Genomic DNA, 8811 nt, shown 5'->3' on the forward strand with positions numbered 1-8811 from the left:
TAATATCATTAAGAATACTTATAGCATTTGATTAAAAAATATTAGGTTAGTAAGTAGTTGATATCAGATTATAAGCCATTAAATAAATTTAAGAGTTCATGTATAAATATAAATTATAAGGAATATTAATTTTATCAAAGACACATATTGTTTAATAAATTTATATATTATAATTTTTGCAAAAGTAGCAATAAATAACTAAAAAAAATATATGTTTTTCAGAAGACTTGTTAATGGATTTATTTCTATGGAAATGGAAAAGTGAATGATAGGAATTCCAAATTCACTTTTCAGGTAAATGAATTTTTTGTAAGAATAGTCATTTTTTCAAATCTTTCTCCTCTTCTCCATTAAAACATTTTCTTTCCTTATTATCTAAGCTAATTTTATTCAAAAACTTGTTGTTATAAAACATTATTTGAATTATTTGTGAATATACCATAATGTAACTGAGTTTTTATAAGTTCAACACTTTTTCAAATGAAGCAATTTTGGGAAATTTCTTTATTTTTTAGAATAATAATAATAATAATAAAGTAGATTAATAAAAATAAAAAAATTATATTCATAAATCATATTTATGTCATTTTTATCAAACAATAATGTAATCTTGTTTTATGTTTTGTTATGTTAAACTGACAAATAAATATTCAACTTAGCTTTAAACATTTAATACACTTTAATACACATTTAATACCATTTAATACACTTTGCAATAAAGGTGTATACCTTTATTGCAAAGTGTATTAAATGTTAANGCATTCCATCACGTACATAAACAGTGTCATAATTCGCCAAGTGCAAATCAGCAAATTCGTAAAATTTTTGTTTATTTTGAACAATCCGGATAATCGAAAATCCGGATAATGGAGGTCCGGATAATGGAGGTTCTACTGTATTTAATATTTAGAAAAATTCTCAATTGCTTTAATTTTAAATACCTTCTACAAATATGTATAATTTCTGATATCAATGATGAACTCTCCAATGCACTAAACAATTTAAAACTTCACCACTTTATAGTTAACTTAAAGAACAAAAATATTTAATACAACAGAGAAAAACTTTAAGCAAGAAACTATACACAAAGAGCCAGTCATATTTTAAGTCTCATAATAAATATAAAAGTATTATTTAAACCTTTATAAAAACAAGTTACTACATTTTACTTTCCATATGAAATTCTGTATTGAAAATTTAAAATTTTCCTAAATTTCATTATTATTATTATTATTATTATAATGAAAATGTGTAGAATTAAAACAAATACTTGTTTCTACCAAAGTCAAGTATACAGAATTTTTCTTTAATATTTCTGATGTTAGACTATGATTCTTCATTATTCTTCAAAAATAAATTTTATTGCTTTTTCAAAACTCTGTTCAGAAGTTTTCCAAATATTTTGGTATGCTACACATTTGAAGTCAAATAATATATGGTTGAGTGGTGTAATTGTAATGTTGATATTGATTTCCTACTGTTAACAATTTTTTGCAAATTAAGAAAAGCACAGCTAGTTATTTCTTTTTTAGTGGTTTTGTTGCCTTACTAATATCATTATTCATATATATATATGTAATTATCTACCAAGCTGTATTATGAGATAATTTTTTTTAAATGTTAAAAAAATGCAAATTTACATACTTATTACCCATCAAGCTAGAGTAAATGTATATACAATAAAGGTAACTGTAAATGCCAGTTTTTGTGTTTAGGACTAATTGTCTTTGTGAAAGGAAAATTATTTATGAACATGAATCTTTGAGATGCAAAATGAACAAAATTAAGCAATTTTATTTCAATAATCAAATAAAAAACAGACAAGAAACTTGTATTGATATACATCAGAATATGCTCAAATGAAATAGTTTACAAAACTTTTATTTTTATCCTATAAAAATTAGACTAATAAGAGAAGGCCACAAGTTTCTACACACAATTTTTAATAAAATTAATAATTTATCATGTGACTATTATTATCGTGTAGATCTCAGTGCACTTTATAATCAGGTAAAACTATTTGTGAGATTGTCCCTTTTCTGCTTTTGGCATAGGGTAATTTTAAATGTCAAATCTTGCAATTTCTATGATAAACATACAAAACAGATAGAAAAAGATTCTAGTTTAGTGTACTCTTATTCATTAATGCAAAAATATAGCAGAAAATCTAATGATAGCAGCACTCATTTTTAATGCCAACACCTAATCCTGAAATAAAGAAAAAAGTTTGATATCTTGTTTTTAGTAAACAAAATAAAATTAAATGCCAGAAAAAAAAATAATAGAGCATTCCTGTATTTTTAAAGAGTCTGCACCAAATTTTCAACCTGTATTGTATACTGGGATAATGATATATTTTTCCCCTGTTAACCTTAATAATTATAATTTGGTATAAATTATACTTAGATTAAGAATAATATGACTATCTTCAACCACTAATTTATCAATTTAATAGATATTAAATCACTATTAAAGATTTTAAGCAATTTCTATTTGTTAATTTTTGACAACCAACCAATATTTCTGTAATTCAATCCCAAACATTTTGCATAATCCAAGAAGGTTAGAAGAGTTTATCATCCATAACTAGCAGCCATATTCACATTTCCTAGTTAAATTTAGAAAAAGATTAAATCAGTAATTACTGCAGAACTCTGTCTCTTCCTGTACTATTGGCAGATAACTAGCAGTGACAAATTTGCACACACAGTAACTGTTACACATCCTGCCATTAGCACCTCAGCATTATTGGCTTCATTTGAAGTAGTGCTGTGACAGAGAAGTTTGGATTGCTACAGACTGGCAGTCTTTAACAACAGATCCCAATTCTGAATGGGAATGGATAATCACTGTGTTAGTGTATGGAAGATCACTGGCAAATGCTTCAAGCCATCTTTACTGTTGAGCAGCATGCTGGCCATCTTGCATGACAGCCGATCACATCTGTAGTCCAGTCACACTACAAAAAACTTACTGTAAACAAACTGAACAACATGAACTAGTATTCATACATTAACACAGGATGATGATTAGTTATCAAATTATAATCACATTCATCTACTTCACACATGTACCTTAAAGTAAATTATTTAACTTCTCTTTTTATATTCTTGTTCATGGAATAAATGTGATTTCATTTTATATTATCTTAAATTAAAAGTATCTATATATCAATCAGGTAACTAAGATTTTGCTCTAAGGTATGATCTGAAAGAATGAGCTAAAAAGTATAATCAGAATGAAAAAAATTAAGCATCCCTTACCCCTCACTGCTGACAAATCAGAATACCATATATACCTGCCAGACAAATGTTCTAGAATGTTCCTGATACATCTATAAGAAAACTTTGAGAACAAATTCAATACCCAAACTATGATCTTCCTTCTAGACCAGGCATGGCCAACATACAGCCCGTGTAATGTATTTATGTGGCCCACGATTAATCTTTCAATATTAGCTACTCAAGTCAGAATAGATCGGTGAAAAATTCTAACGCCTAAAAAAAATAAATAAATCAACAACTCGCTGTCCAGTTAGAGTTAACCCCCCCATTACAAATCTCTTAAGTACAGCATAGAATGTTGATAAAGCATGATAATGTGAAAAATGTATCTGTAATCTCTATGTACAATTTAGTCTCTACGGAGTGACACCACAATGAGATCTCGCACCACCTCAAAATCTTCTTACAGCAGCCTCTGGTTTGGCCTGTGAAAAAAGTTCTCTTTCCAATTCGGCCTGGGGCAAAAACTGTTGGCCACCCCTGTTCTAGACCAATCCACAGTCACATAATATAAGTGAGTGATAACTGAGATTTCATTTTTTTTATTATAATAATAAATGAAATAATTGATTGATATTAAATTATTCATTAATAAAGTATAATTTTAGATTTGTTGTTTAAGACAAATTTTTTTTAGTTTAAATTTTACTCCTAAAGCCTCTGGGAATACAATTCACATCATTCCCCACAAATAACCACAGATATATACACAATAAATAAATTTTATTCTTTCCTTCAAAACAGAGAAAAAAATTAAAAAGTAAATAAATAAAAACCAAATGCCATGTTATTTTGAATAAGTGTCCCATTTAAATCTTTATCAGAATTAGCAGTTTCAATTATTAAATTTTCTGCTACAGACTTTTGATATATCTCAATTTTCCAAACTTATCTTTAATACTAATTACATGTTTGTTATTTCTGACTTCTATCTGTTACTAAGCAAATTCCTTGCTTTCCGAATTTCTGAACACCACATAATTTAAAATACAGGTATATCTTGCCTTACGTCAGTAATTGGTTCCAGGAGAACGACTTAAGTCGAAAAACGACGTAAGTCGAATTTACTTGTCTCCAAATCTACTTGTCACTAGGCTAAACCATAAATTGCCAATTCCGGTTCTGTATTTTATTTATTAATGCATTTTTAATAATGTATGGTTAATAAGAATCTATTTTAAGCTTACAAACAAATAAATTTTAGTTTTTAATAAAGTACAGAAAAAAGTAATCTAAATTTACAAATGCATGTACTGTAAATACAGTACATACTTGTAAATGTATATATTTTAATATGATTTTATGTGCTTTAAACATTTTTCTAGTGATATTACGACTTCAATATTTGTGGTGGACAGATGTAAAGTCAAATATAATGACTTAAACTTGATTTTTATTTTTCCATATACTTTTTTGACAAACGACATATAATCGGGAACGACGTAAGTCGAGATATACCTGTAATAAATTTTAAATTGCATAATAAATTCTTTTAATTAATTCCATGTTATTTTTATTGGGTTTAATTGACAATAGTATGGACATATTCAAAAAAAGCAATGCCCATGCTTACCTACTATTTCATAAATTCAGTATTTATCATATTGATGTTTTACTGAATTCATTAATTCCAATAATTCTATTTTCAACATGTCCCTTTCATATTTAATATTTTTACTATGTAACCAATTAATAAAGAAGTTAAAAAGAGAAGAATTTAAAAACGCCCTGTTTTATACATTTTCCTCATAATTTCCTTTTCTCTCTATCGGTATTGATTCTTTATAACTCAACTTCAGAATAGGCCTTTAATGCAGATAAAGAGGAAAAAGAGTCAAGAGAAGTAACAGTTGATGGTTATAGACATTAGGAAAGACAAAATAAATGACGTTCCATTGCTTAGAAATGGATGGAAAAGAATAAAGAGAACACTGGATTGAATAATAACCAATTATTAATAAATTGGTTACATAGTATAAATATTATTATTTATACTATGTAACCAACTAATAATTCCAAAAGTGAAAAAAAATATCCTGGAAGAATTAATAATTCTTCCAGGATATTTTTTTTCACTTTTGGAAAGAGAAAAAAGTCACAAGGATCTAGGTCAGTGCTACAGAGTGAACGGATACTTTCAACTCATTTAGAAACTCAAAGGTCTTTGTGGTCATGTCAATAGATATATTGTCATGATGAAAAAGACCTTTCAGTCTGGTCTTTGGAACCTCCTGCTAATCTCTTCAAAGGCCTTGCTTAGGTAAGCATTGGTGTACTACATCTGACAAAAAGTTGCAGTCATCCATCATTTTTTAAACTGACATACAAAAATATGATTAATACAGTGATACCTCAGTTTTCATCAATAATCCATCCGAAAACAATCAGCGAAATCTGAAACTGATGAAAACCGAAGCAATTATTTCCATATGAATCAATGTAAATCCAATTAACTTGTTCTAGACACTCCAACATACAGATCAAAAACACATTTTATTGAGAATAAATTCAGTGTTTAATACTAAAAACAATAAGAAATTAATATGAAATGAATATAAAAGACTAATGTAAAGAGTAAATGAACATTTAACATGGCATTCAAAAGGCTGCTAACTATGAAACTTTCTTTGGTTCCATGATGGAGCTAAAATGAAACAAAAGCAATGCAATTCTTTGGGTTTTTTAACTCTCTCTGCCCTGAGGGCGTTAAGAGAACCTCTTTTAGCAAGCCCAAGAGAACCTCTTTTGGCCAAGCCCACAAATGGGGCAGTTGGGTGGAGAGGGACAGGGCCCAACATATCCGGATGGACCACTTTCCAAAAATTCCTAGGGATATTTTTTCCTTCCACAGTCGATCTTGGGACCCCCAGAGCAGTAGGCTACCACCTTGACCGCATGGCCATCCAGCTGTCATAGAGCAGATGTTTGGCTAGACGCGCAGAGTAATGCTCAGACTACAAAAAACAACACTAAACTGAGCAGGAAAAAGCATGTGTTTCCCTTTGTTTTTGCAAATTTGTAGCAAGGTCACATGGGCACACCAACGAAATCTGAGGCAAATTTTTCGCAAAAAAATCAACAAAAACTAAAACCGACGAAAACCGAAGTCAACAAAAACTGAGGTATTATTGTACAACACATTCTATTTCTTTCAAAGAAATAAGAATATTAATATTAACAAATTTATGGAATAACATCACAGATAATTTAATCAGCTGACTATACTAGATTGGAATTAAAATGACGAGTGACTGCAACTTTTTGTCAGATACAGTATTCACAATAAACAGTACACCATTCAGCAGTAAGTTTTTCTTTCTACCAGTGAAATGGTCCAAATGTATCCAATTTTTCCAAAGAATTTTGCTGACCATCAATTTGTAAGTACTTCATCTTCACAAGAATTTCTTCATTAGGAAAACTCCAAACTTGGGATTGGTTTCAGGTCCAAACTGACAGATAAAATTAGTGATGAAACATTTATCTGCACTCCATAAATATTTTGATGTTCCATTTGCAAATTTTTCAGTCATTTCTTCTTTTGCACCTCAGTGAGAGATTATGACACCCAACAATATGAAGCCTTCCTTACATGAAAGTGTATATGAACAATTTCATACCCTACTGTAAATCCAATCTCCTTGTAACTTACTGAGATTCTCAATAACCATAATCTCTGTATGAACCACATTCTCTTGGGTAACTGCAACTGAAAAAGCAGTTGTTTCTAACTTCATCATCATGAGGCCTGTTCTGCCATGTCAAAATTCAGTGAACCACCATAGCCTGTATCTATGATAGACAAGTGCATAGAAAGGCTGCCTGCAAACACAAGACACACTGACTTGGAAAAACCAATTTAAAATTGTAAAACATCACCACCTGAAAATGCTCACAAGTCACCTTGATTGCTTCTTCAAGTCAACCATTTTCACTCTGCACACTTATAGGCAGTGGTGATATTCAGCGGGTTCGCACAGGTTCGGCCGAACCCGTTGTTAACATTTTCAAAGTTTTCCGAACATCGTTAAACACACGAAACATTTCTCAATGGTTTGATTCTTTTAAAAATATTAAAATATACGTATTATACTCTGTAACACTACTAAACTAGAGCCTTCCGATGCACCATTTGAGCGAAAAAAAAATTGTTAAGGAAAAATTTTCTGTTAGCGAACCCTTTGTTAAATATTTCGAATGTCATCACTGCTTANATTCATATATATATATGTAATTATCTACCAAGCTGTATTATGAGAGATACAGCAGAATTCTTTGTTATAAGATCATTTAGTTTGTTTTTCTAGAAAATATCATTGAAAATATTGTTGATATTGCAAGCTTTTTTAAAACTAAAAATGTTATTATGAATTTAACATAGAAAATTGTAACTGTAAAAGTATAAGTAATTACTGTATTTAATTAAAAATTCTGCTTCATAACTGCTTCAAAAATGCATCTGTCTGCTCTATCGTGACAAATGAAAATTTTTAGTTAATGAGTAAAAAATAATTCATTAGAATAGTTCCACTTCATTTGAGAATTATTTTTGCATAACAAAATACATTGTACTAAATTGTGATATTTAAAATATAATTACAAAAGTTCTTAATTTAATAAATGTTGTAGCCATTAAAAAGTAGATAATTACAGGAATTTCTTAAGTAAATTCAGGCCATTGCCCTATGCTGATATTTGACCAATAAATATTATTTTATATTGAAAGCAGAGCTTATGTAATGCTTTTGATGAGTAAATAACTTCACAAAAATCTAACTATTAATTATTATTAATATCAAATTCTAAGAATTTCATCTCAGCTAGATTCCAAATCAATAAATTGTTAGAATCCAACATGAACAGTAATCATTTATAGTTCACCTCAGCTTCAATATATATCATTAATGAATACTATATAAATTAGTACACTTTTGAAGCTTTAATTCATATAATAAGATTTTAATAGATAATATATTTGTTGAAGTTCATATTACTACATATTTTTTAATTAATTTTATGTAAATTAAGATCATCTAAATTAATTTTTGTTGTATTTATAGTATTATACTAAAAATTAAAATTTTTAATATTAAAACTTAATTTATAGTTTTTTTATTAAGCTCTTTAAGTTAAAATTAATGATGAGAATCTAATCTGATAAATGAATTGGTTTACTCTCTTTCAATTTATGGTTCTGAAAGCACTTTTTAATTCAATAATAATTGTACAGTAGAACCTCGATTATCCGGACTAATTGGGGATGAAGGTAGTCCGGATAAGGAAAAATCCGGATAATCGAAATAGATACTTTAATTTGTCTTTTAATGATAATACAACACGTTTTCTTTTCGATGACATATTGGTAATATTAAAAGTAAATACTGTATTTAAATCGTGATCAAATTTTCAAGAAACAAACGTTCGTATTGAATTTGGACTACTACTGACCAACGCTAACAGACTACCTATTGTTTAAAAGGCCCTCTGGTGGCGCAAGAAGACGGATTTTATAAAATAAAAAGCAGTT

Source organism: Centruroides sculpturatus, unplaced genomic scaffold (assembly GCF_000671375.1).
Source record: "Centruroides sculpturatus isolate CEXI.00-Female unplaced genomic scaffold, Cexi_2.0 scaffold480, whole genome shotgun sequence".
NCBI classification, from domain to species: Eukaryota; Metazoa; Arthropoda; class Arachnida; order Scorpiones; family Buthidae; genus Centruroides; species Centruroides sculpturatus.